At 35.9% G+C, this 11,374-nt stretch overlaps 1 pseudogene; it reads left to right on the top strand.

Moving 5' to 3' along the window:
- The first annotated feature begins 795 nt into the window (after nt 1-795).
- LOC120002604 lies at nt 796-1,959 on the top strand (annotated as a pseudogene).
- Nucleotides 1,960-11,374: the final 9,415 nt, after the last annotated feature.

The following is an 11,374-nucleotide window of genomic DNA, read 5'->3' as shown; positions in this document are numbered from 1 at the left end:
GACTCATGCATTTAAGTATTCTAATTTATGATTAACAATGCAATGTCTAGAAAGTTCTGTCGAGGATCGAGGTTACTTAATTGCGCGTCGTTTTTCGGAAAGCCCCCTCTTTCCTGGGAACGACCTGGTTGCCAGATTTGTTAATCGTTAAATTGAAAACCTATGGTGCTGCGATAACGGTTTCACTTCATGGAGAAAATCCGTAACGAATCTTGGTTTTGGGCGGTGAATGCATGTTTTAAGATATCTCAATTCTAGGAGTTTTGGAATTACGAAAATATTTTTTAAGTTTGGATTATTGGTAAGAAAATTTAATAGAGATGTAATTGAAAATATGTGTTGGCTTAGACCTTACTCTCTATCGGAAATTTTCGATTACAGATATCTCAGATTATTAGTTTTCTTGATAGTCATAATGAGTAGTCATTTATTATAAAATTATTTCCCCATCGGAATAAATTTTATGAAGATGGCGAGATTATGATCAAGTGATGGTTTATACACTTAACTATAAATTATGGAAATATTTCCCATCAAAATCAATATCATTATTTATAGGACGAAAGCAAGTTAACTAATTAAATTTACATTTAACACGGCGTGTTGTCTAGACAATGAAATTTAATGTGAACTAAATTGCATGGAATTTATTCTCCCATCGAGATAGGAAATTTCATGCTGAAGTGTTTTGATTGTTAACGAATTATTTGATTGATTATGGGTGCAATCTTAGATAATTCGAATCATGTATGCCATAAATTAATTTCTGAATATGTCATTTTTCAATTTTTCAAAATGCCTTCATTCAACCTATTATCTGTTATACTGAAAGATCATAAGTTGGATGGAACAAACTATGTCAACTGGAAAAGAAATTTGGATATTGTGCTCACCTCTGAAGAGTACAAATTTGTGTTGACTGAAGTATGCCCTAAATTACCTGAGGAGGGTGCCACTGATGAGCAAATCAATGCTCACAAGAAGTGGAAGAACGCTGATGAAATGGCTAGATGCTACATGTTAGCATCAATGTCGAACGTGTTGCAAACACAACACCAGAATATGACAAGTGCCTATGACATCATTTATAGTCTAAAGGAGATGTTTGGTGATCAAGGCAGAGTCGCAAGGCAGAGCCGCAAGGCAGACTACCATGAAAACACTCATTAACACCCCGATGAAGGAAGGAGCCAATGTAAGTGAGCACACTCTTAAGATGACGAGTCTTTTGAATGAGCTCGAAGTACTTGGTTCTGATATTGATGGTGAAATCCAGATTGATATCGTACTTCAATCTCTTCCTGATAGCTATGAGAATTTTTGGCTGAACTATAACATGAACAAAAGGCTTTATACCTTGCTGAAACTTCTCAATGAGCTTAAAGAAGCAGAGAAACTTCAACCTAAGCAAGCTAAGGTCAATTTGAATGAGAAAGGATCTTCTACTAAATCGAAAGGTAAGAAGAAGAAAAAGACTCAAAAGAAGAATAAATCAGTCCACTCCAAGGGTATTCAATGTGGAGTGAAAAAGCCGAAAGGCAAGTGTTTTCACTGTGGTCAGAAGAGACACTGGAAGAAGCAATGTCAAAAATAGCTAAGCAAAAATACTCAAGGTAACTTTCTTTTATTTATTGTCGAAACACAATTAGCGGTTGTGTCTACTGGATCTTGGTGCGTAGACACTAGAGCCACTAATCATATTGGCAATTCGTTACAGGGGTTCCAGGAAACCATACAACCAAATAAAGAAGAGAGTTACGTGCATTTGAGAGATGCAACAAGACTAAGAGTAGAAGCAGTAGGCGTTTTTCATTTGAGTTTTAGTAGTGATAGGACTTTAATTTTGAACGATTGTCTTTACGTACCAGCTATGAGATGAAATTTACTTTTAGTTCCATCTTTAGCTTTGAATGGATATTGTTTTGAGTTTGATAACTCTATTGTTATCAGGTACAATAAACGTTTTTTCTGTTCTGGTACTTTGGTAGATAATCTTTACATTATAAGTCCAAATTTTGGTAAATGTAATGAATTGAATAACTTAACAATTTTGCTATCTAAGAGAAAGGAACCTTCGAAACCAAATCAAACTTATCTTTGGCATCTACGCTTTGGTCATATAAATCTAAACAGGATTACTAGAGTGGTACGAGATGGACCTTTGAGTTCATTAGAAGTTGAGGAACTTCCAATCTGTGAATCATGTTTGGAAGGTAAGATGACTAAGAGGCCATTTTCGGCCAAGGGGTATAGGGCCAAAGAATGTTTGGAGTTGGTACATTCTAATGTGTGTGGTCCAATGACTATCCAAGCGAGAGGAGGTTATGGGTAATTCGTGACTTTCATAGACGACTACTCAAGGTGTGGATACATTTTTCTAATGCACCGTAAGTCTGAATCTTTTGAGATGTTCAAAAGCTATAAGGAAGTCAAGGAGAAGTGTTTAGGAAAGAGTATCAAATCACTATGATCTGATCGTGGTGGCGAATACCTCTCGGGAGAGTTTATCGAATACTTAAATGTAGAGGGGATTTCATCTCAGCTTGTTGCACCAGGCACACCACAACAAAATGGTATGGCAGAAAGAAGGAATAGGACTTTTATGGAAATGGTAAGATCGATGATGAGTTTCTCTGAGTTGCCTAATTTCTTCTGGGGCTATCCCTAGAAACAGTTGCCTACATTCTGAACTTGGTTCCTTCTAAGTCAGTACCAACTACTCCTACAGAATTATGGACAGGGCGAAAGCCCAGCTTGGCCCATATATGGATATGGGAAGTCCGGCCCATGTGCTGGTAGGGAACACTGAGAAGTTGGAATCAGGAACAGAAATATGTTTTTTCGTTGGATACCCTCGAGGTACCAAAGATGGTTTGTTTTATAGTCCTAAAGATCAGAAGGTCATTGTCGCCACCAATGCCCGATTCTTAGAAGAAGACTATATGATGAATCACAAACCCAAAAGTAAGATTGTTCTTGAAGAATTAAGAGGGTAAACACAAGGAAACCAAACAACTCAAGAAACACCGGTTGAGGATAACGATTCAGTACCACATAACAGTGGGAGGATTATGGAATCCCAAATTGATTCTGTTTAGAGGGATGATCAGGATATGCTGAGAAATCAACCAGATCAGCGTGAAGATCCTGATACAAATCGAACAGAATCATCACACCAAAATACTCCAAAAGAACAAACAGGGCCTCGTCGTAGTGGGAGGGTAACTAGATTACTAGTCGGTATGCTCTATTGGGTGAAGTGTATGAAATGATCCCAACTGAACAAGATACTGATCCCAGTAACTACAAAGAAGCTCTCCAAGATAAAGATGCAATATCTTGGAAGAAAGTTATGAAATTTGAGATAAAGTCCATGTACTCAAATCAGGTCTGGGAACTTGTAGAACAACCGAATGTAAAACCATTGGTTGCAAGTGGATCTACAAGATAAAGAAGGGGGTGGATGGGAAGGTTGAAACCTTCAAAGCTAGGCTTGTTGCGAAAGGGTACCTTCAGAAAGAAGGGAACAATTATGAGGAAACCTTTTCGCCGGTAGCCATGCTTAAATCTATTCGAATACTTTTATCCATTGCAGCATATTATGATTATGAAATATGGCAAATGGATGTCAAGACAACTTTCCTAAATGGAAGTCTTGACGAAAGCATCTATATGGTGCAACCAGATGGATTTGTAGCAAGAAACCAAGAGCACCTTTTGTGCAAACTTAAGAGATCCATTTATGGATTCAAATAGGCATCTAGGTCTTGGAATATAAGATTCGACTAGGTCATAAAATCCTATGGATTGGAGCAATGTCCTGATGAACCTTATGTCTATCGGAGGAGCAATGGAAGTGTGGTAGTATTCTTAGTACTTTATGTAGATGATATATTACTCATCGGAAACAATGTAGCTATATTATCTACTGTTAAGGTCTGATTGAGTAGTCAATTCGAAATGAAAGATTTGGGAGAAGCTGGCTACATTCTTGAGATCAAACTACTAAGAAATTGGAAACAAAGAATGTTGGGCATATCTCAGGGAGTCTACATTGACACCATCATGGCAAGATTAAGCATGAAAGATTCCAAGAAACGATTTCTTCCTTAAAGATATGGAGTCACTTTATCTCGAGATCAGTGTCCTAAGGAAATTGATGAGATAAAGAAAATGAGTCAAGTACCATATGCTTCGGTAGTGGGATGCCTCATGTATGCCATGATGTGTACTAGACCGAACATTTGTTATATGGTTGGTCTAGTTAGCATAGATCAATCTAATCCAGGTTTGGAACATTGGATTGCTGTAAAACACATACTCGAGTACCTAAGGAGAACAAGAGATTATATGCTGGTTTACAAGTCTGATGAGCCTATACCCACTGGGTATACAGATTCAGATTTTTAGTCAGACAAAGATTCCAGGAAATCAATTTCAGGGTATGTTTTCACATGGGAGGTCAAGCCATTAGTTGGAGAAGTGTCAAGCAATCTTGTATTGCTGACTCCACTATGGAAGCTGAATATGTAGCAGCCTCTGAGGCAGCTAAAGAATCAGTATAGCTCCGAAACTTTCTTATAGACTTGAATATGGTGCCTATAGCTCTGTCGCCTATTACAGTTTACTGTAATAATAGCGGAGTAGTTGCAAATTCAAAGGAACCAAGGGCTTATTCAAAAGGAAAACATATTGAACACAAGTATCACTTGATACGAGAGATCGTACGGAGAGGTGACGTCGTAGTGACGAAGATAGTATCAAAGGATAACCTGGCGGATTGATTCACCTAGTGCTTACCAACAAACCATTTGACGGACACTTGGAGGGCCTGGCAATAAGATGTGTATCGTCATGGCCTTGAGCAGAAGTGGAAGATTGATAGGAATAGTATGCTAAAGGCCATTATTTTATGTAATATTCAAACTCGATTTATTTATTTGAATAAAATATATTTAGCATTTAAAATAAGAAAAGACATATTGGCATCAATGTCTTTTATTCTATATGGTATATGAATTGGTGTGTAGAGTCTAAGCTTGCACACGGAAGATCAATTCATAAGTTCCTATCGAACATAAGTAAGCAATCACAGCTAAGATGGAATTGGACAAACCGTCGACTTGGCTATGGTATAGTATTTCAGTATAACTATCTTGGTTACAGAGAGCGGCAAAGCTTGAACTTACTATACTAGTACACTCGGAGTGTATTGATCAGGACTACGTGTGAGTCAAATTTTCCGATCTGACTATATGGAAAATTGTACACTCACACAGACATTATAGAATTGTTCATATTCTTAATTTATTAAAGATTATTAGTACATGTGCATTTAATGTACGGGACTTTGATTTACTAAAGGGTGAGGTCTTTTTGTACAGGCTAACAAACACCAAGTGAGTTGGGTCACCGCATTAAATGTACGATGAAAAATAATCTGTTAATAAAATTCACGTCCAATTATGGATTGATGATACCCTCTTGAGAATGCTTATAGGATTTGAGATTGTGTCAAAACCCTGCAGGTGGATTTTAATTAATCTGACACATTTAAATAAGTTAAGCGGTAAGCTCAAGGAAATTAGGAGAAGGAGAGGCTTAGGGGTCGGCCTACCTAGGGAGAAAACCCTAGGTGTGGCCGACCCTATAAATACACACATAGTGTGTGTTTTGTTAACACAAGTTTTGAGACACCAGTTGGCCTCTCTACTCTCTAATCGTTTCCACTAGTTTTGGTTTGTGTTCTTTAGGTTCTTGGAGAAAAGAGACCACCCACTCAATCCAAGTTTGGGAATTGGTGCATACGGTGGAAGATCCGCAAGTTTGAGCTTAGTATCAAACTCGCTGACTCCATCCTTCGTTCCTGATTAATAGAGATCTCAAGGTAAATAATGTACTTGCAATTAATTGATATATGGTTTATACTATGGTGATTAGTATTTGATAAAAAAAATTTGAAACTTGTCTAGCTATCGTTTAAGTCTATGAGGTCCTTATACGATTCCGCTAGTTGCATGTTTCCAATCACCATATGTGGCTCAAGTACAGCTCTTGAGGGAGAGGAGGCTGCTGGTCATGGTGCATTACAGGATTAGGATGTGAGTCTTGGGGTTCTTAGTGTTTGGGGTTATGATATTAAGTTAAGAATTTTTTCATTGTTTTTAGTCTGTGTTTTTTCATCTATCTATTTTGTTTCTTGCTAATATGTTCCTTATATTTTTCCTTCGAATTTTTTATGCCTTTAAATCATGCAAAAATTTAGATTATTTTTTTTGATAATTATATATATAGAAATGGTTTGTTCTTTTTGGTATACAGTGAAGGCTCTAAAAGAGATGGGGACAGTGATTAGCGAAGATCAGGAAGGTCGGGAAGGATCCGTGTTGCGGATAAAGGAATTGAAGGGTGTTAAGTACTAATAGGAGAGGTATTTGACAGCAATGTTTTATTGCAATAAAAATTGTTTTAATTATTTTTGTTGCATCTTGATTATTCGTTTTGGCTTATCTGCTGACTTTTTGTTTATTAGTATGACCATATGGTGAAAAATATTTATATAGTGTTTTATTTTGAGAAAGTTTGCTTAAAATAAATGTTGTGGTTAATGATATTTTTAATTCTTTTCTTAACTTCTAGCATCTGATTTAATGTTATGCACTTATATTTTATACGCAAACTATCATTTCAGATATTCTGTCTCATGGTATCCTACTTCAGTCCCATTACGAAACTTTCTTTATTATGTTAGAGCAAATGCAATAGGGTATATTTGATGGACAAACAAAAACTTCATATTTATTACACAAAAAGTCAAGCCAAACACGTATCCCAATACAATCACATCAGCAAAACATATCTTCCAATACAATCATATTAGCAAAACACAAATTTTTATACATTATCCCTTCCCACCCAACATGGAGGTCAATAACATTTCATTCCTCCATGTTGTCCCCAATAAAATTACACCAAAATACATAATTTCAATACAGTTACATCAGCAAAACACATCTCCTAATACAATCACATCAATAAAACACGTATTTCAATACAATCACATCAACATAACACAAAATTGAACACATTTTTGTTGGTCCAATAAAATTTTACCATTGTGATTGCTCTTAGCTATGTACTTTACATGTTTCTAGCAATTCACATGGCATCATCACAGTTATTGTTGTCATCTTAGAAACTGATATCAATGACTGATGCGGGACTTCAAGACTTCAGGTATACTCCATGGTTAAACAAGGAATTAGATAATTGAAATTGTCAATTTATAATGTAGCTCATCTAGCAAGCAATAACAAGTAATTATTATCCTACTGAATTATGTAAAACTATAGTAATTGAAGGTAGTTGGATTTTACTCAGTGATACAAGGCCAGTGAGAAGTTGATCTTTCGGCCGACTTACATTTTTGTGCAGAAAGAAGCTAATAACTGAATTTCACTCATGAAGAAACTTTAGTAATATTTATGTGACTATCTTGAAGAAAAGTCCAAACCATTACATGAAATAGCAGATTTAGCCACGGATAATTTCATAGCTGACCACTGAAATTTCGTCACTAAATCATTTTGTGACGGAATTTGCCACGAAAAATATTCCATCACAAAAACCCTCGTCGCTAAATTTTGCGACAGAACATAGAGACGGGATTTCGTGACGAAATGCACAACGAAATGGGCAACGGAAATTTTGTGGCGGAAACATTTATGATGGAATATTCCGTCACAAAATTAATTAATATTTATTTTTTTGGATTTTTTTATTTTATTCGTAAAATTAATTTTATTTTTTTTTATTTAAATATAAATATAAATAATATAATTTGATCATACATTGTAATTAAAATGCATCACAAACATTTATAATAAAAATATTTATATAAAAAATATGTTGAAGTCAAATTGTCAAAATATATTACAACAATTAAACTGCAACCCATAATCTAAACCCCGTCAGAATAGTGCTCCTCATCGTCATAAGCATCGTCGGCATCATTACCTGGTGGTTGCATCCCAAACCGAGCAACGATTTACTGTATCATTTGGTCTTGTCGCTCAGCCCTCTCGTCTGCCTCCAGTAGAATCCGGGTCGCCTCCTCCTGCCTTTGGGTCACCTCCTACCTCCGAGCCACCGCCTCCTGCCTCCTGCCCCGATCCGCCTCCTCCTGCATGGCTGCAATCTTATCAAATAACTCAGAGTTTATCAGAGCCACACGCTCCTCTATCTCCTGGTTGAGTACGAGTGCGCTTGCTCGAATGGTCACCTGACATCTACAAAAATCACTTAGTAAGTGGTAGATGACGAATTAGCAGAGAACATGTCAAGAGTAAATTTCAAATAACATGGCTTTTTCACTGGAATTGATCAAACCCATTGCATTCACAGACTTGTTCAAACAAAAGCTCACCAATCATTTCTGAATTTGTAGACTCAAAAATCAGCACAAGAGAACCAAAGATCCACTAGTGAAAATACAAATCAACACTGAAAAATAATGTAAACTTAAATTTAAAAAAGAAATAAAGAATAAAATAAAATCACAATAAACACTCTTAGAGCAAACTGCATAGATTCTAAATCAAAATAAAATAGCAGAACCTCATGATTGCAAGGTAGCTAAAATTTCTAGAAGCAAAAAGAGCGAAACAAATTGAGGCAATGCCACTTTTGGATTAGCAATACATTGCACCAGAGACAGCATACACCCGCAGACTATGACAATCAAACTAATAGAGATGAGACAAACAACAACCAAAATATCAGACCTTGGTAAAGCAACTTCAGAGCGGTTTCTTTAAATCAGAATAGTTCAAAAATTAAATTTGAGGCTTGTGCAATAAATTGAGGCAAACTGACAGAAGTTAACTCAAGTGTTCTATTATCACTTGGAGCAAACAAAGCACAAGAACATATTTGAAGAATTCACAAAAATTACCAGTTCAAACTTCGCCAAATTTTCCCCATCAAAAAAACTCTGGTAAATTCCCATAGCAGACAACAAGCATTGTTAAACTATAATGTTGACAGAATTCAAACTTGGTTTAAAAAAATAAGGCTTTCCATGACAAAATTCAAGATACTACATTGAAAAGTGATATATATATACAAGTTAAGAGAGAGAGACCTGAATTTCAGTAGTGTTTGGTATTTAGAGTCAAACCCCTATCAAAAGCAAGCAAGAAAATTGAACAGAATATGCATAAGAGAATAACATTAAACCGAACCTTGAAAGAGAAGACAAGAAGGAAGAACAATTTGAGGATTAGGCTTTTTTTTCTTTCCAAAAACACAAATCAAAAGAGAAACCCAAAACTTAAACCTGAAATAGGGAATGAGAAAATGTCCGTGGCTATTCAAATTTGGTTCTTTCCTTCAGAGCCAGAGACTGTTGAAGTTGGAGTTACTGAGGATCTTATACATTTAAAGAACCTATGCATGAAGTTAAATGTTGGTGTTGATGACCAAAAGACCAAAGCAAAAGGGAAATCCAAAGCTTCTGGATCTCGTCCTTCTGAGAACTCCACTAATAAGGAAGAATACTTGATTGGGGTGATATCTGAGATGCTAGCTGGTCAAAAGCCCTTGGCAGCTATAGGGAACTCTGAGTCAGGTACCACACCTGCTGGAGCTGGCAGTTCATCTCCATCTAATTCAACGAGTTTTTTTCCAATATAGCACTGAGAAAAGTAATATTTTCCAATATAACATTGGGATGAAATTATTTCCCAATATAGCACTACACGTCATTCAGAATGGCGTGTGCTTTACAATTTTTATACGATCATCCATTCACGCCACTGACAGTGGCGTGAATAGTACCAAATTATCAGTCGCCAACTAGGTTGCGTGACTATTGAATTTTAAATAGTCACGCAACTATGTTGGCGTAACCTTTTACAACACATATATATGTGTGTATATATATATATACATATATATATATATACACATATATATGTATAAATTAAATAATATTTAGTTTATTATAATGCTGCATTACGTGATGCATTTAATGACTCTACTACTGCCATTACAAATAATTGGTTGGGAAATTACCGCGACATTCTAGACGAGGCTGGTGAGGGACATCGATTTGAAGATGTTATAGGCCCTGATGTTGAAGTTACGCCCCAACATGGTGGTAGATATCCTGTAGGTCCATCACACCGACGTGGTCACGTTCCCCGTGCAACTGACTTTACTTATGCATCCATCCCAGTTGACGCATGATGAGATTAATCCATCAACTACTCCCGCCGCATGGAGTAGGCATGCCTTTGCTTCAATCATATGACAATTTATGTATTTATTTTTACTGTGTCCCTGATGATGATTTGTTTATGTTGGATCAAAGGATGACTATTTTATGTATTTTGCTAGATATGGATCGTTGAGTTAAATTTATGACAAATTGGTTTTAATTTTTTTTTATTTTGTTCATTCACGCCACTTAGAGTGGCGTGAATGACAAAATTTTTGGTTCACGTTGAGAATGGAGTGACTAATGCAAAATCAATCACGCCATCAATGATGGCGTGATCGTAAAAAATTTACAAAGAACACGTCATTCTAGTGCTATATTAGGAAATAATTTAATCCCAGTGTTATATTGGGAAATATTATTTTTCTCAGTGCTATATTGGAAAAAAACTCCTAATTCAACTCCTGCTTTAGCCACTCGTCGTAAGTCGACAAGATCCAAGACATCTGTTAACATTGGAGATATGTCTAAAAAGGAACCATTACAAGAGAGAAACACTAACTCTTCAAAGGGAAAGGACAAAAAACAGATTGTAAATAGGGAATGCGAAAATGTTCGTGGCTATTCAAATTAGTCACGGAATTAAATTCCGTGGCTATTCAAATTAGCCACGGATTTAAATTCCGTGGCTAGTCAAATTTGCCACGGATTTAAATTCCGTGGATATTCAAAATAGCCACGGAATTTTCAATTTCGTGACTAATCCACAAAATGACTATTTTTTCAAATATTTTTTAATAATAAACAACCCTAAAATAGCAATATTTACACATTATTATTAAGGTTTACATCATTTTCAAAATGACTATTATTACACATTTTAAAATTTCACAATATTATATAATTCTAAAAATAAAAATAAGTTTATTAAAGTATTTGAAAAGGACTACACATATTATTAATCATCTTCATGATATTCATCATATTCTTCTGTCTCTTCCTCTGTCTCGGAATCATAAGATTCCAATTCTTCATCATCATCTTCAGCCTCTTCTTTGACCAACAAGTGCCCTATAGAGAATTCGTCTAGTATTTCCTCTGGATCAGCTTCACTGTCGACTAGAGACTCTATTTGGTCCATGTTATATTGGTTGA

This window comes from Tripterygium wilfordii, chromosome 7 (genome assembly GCF_013401445.1).
Source record: "Tripterygium wilfordii isolate XIE 37 chromosome 7, ASM1340144v1, whole genome shotgun sequence".
Taxonomy (NCBI): domain Eukaryota; kingdom Viridiplantae; phylum Streptophyta; class Magnoliopsida; order Celastrales; family Celastraceae; genus Tripterygium; species Tripterygium wilfordii.
The sequence above is the reverse complement of the archived record's forward strand: the minus strand, read 5'-3'. Positions and strand labels throughout refer to the sequence as shown.